This window comes from Polyodon spathula, chromosome 10 (assembly GCF_017654505.1).
Source record: "Polyodon spathula isolate WHYD16114869_AA chromosome 10, ASM1765450v1, whole genome shotgun sequence".
Taxonomy (NCBI): domain Eukaryota; kingdom Metazoa; phylum Chordata; class Actinopteri; order Acipenseriformes; family Polyodontidae; genus Polyodon; species Polyodon spathula.
The window spans coordinates 26,388,928-26,389,746 of NC_054543.1; positions in this window are offsets into that span (position 1 = coordinate 26,388,928).

The following is an 819-nucleotide window of genomic DNA, read 5'->3' on the forward strand; positions in this document are numbered from 1 at the left end:
GGGTTTATTATGTTCAGGTGGCTGGGGTTGATTAGTTGATTAGGTTGATTAACGATCAATCAGCGCCCAGCCACCTGATATAAAAGGAGGCCTCTGCTTCTCATTTGGGGAGAGGGAGCTGAGGAAGCAGGTTGTTTTTTTTTTTTTGTTTGGAGAGCTTGAATCCAGTGAAGGCATTGCCCAGCCTGGAGATTGTTATTTTTGTAAATTTTGCTTTTTGTCTTTCTTTGTGTTTAAATTGTTTTGTTTTGGCCCTTGTGCCCTTTCATTTTTGTGTTTATTTATAATAAAATAGTTATTTTTTTGAACTGCAGTCTGTCTCTGGACCTCTATCCACTCGCCAGCCTGCCACAGTATATAAGAGCATAAGAAAGTTTACAAACGAGAAGAGGCCATTCGGCATATTTTGCTTGTTTGTTTGTTAGTAGCTTAATGATCTCAGTATCTCATCAAGCAGCTTCTTGAAGGATCCCAGGGTGTTAGCTTCAACAACATTACTGGGGAGTTTGTTCCAGACCCTCACAATTCTGGTGTAAAAAAGTGCCTCCTATTTTCTTTTCTGAATGCCCCTTTGTCTAATTGCCATTTGTGACCCCTGGTCCTTGTTTCTTTTTTCAGGCTGAAAAAGTCCCTTGGGTCGACATTGTCAATACCTTTTAGAATTTTGAATGCTTGAATTAGGTCGCCGCATAGTCTTCTTTGTTCAAGACTGAATAGATTCAATTCTTTTAGCCTGTCTGCATATGACATGCTTTTTAATTCTGGTCGCTCTTCTTTGCACTCTTTCTAGAGCAGCAATTGCTCCTTTTTGTAGCGAGG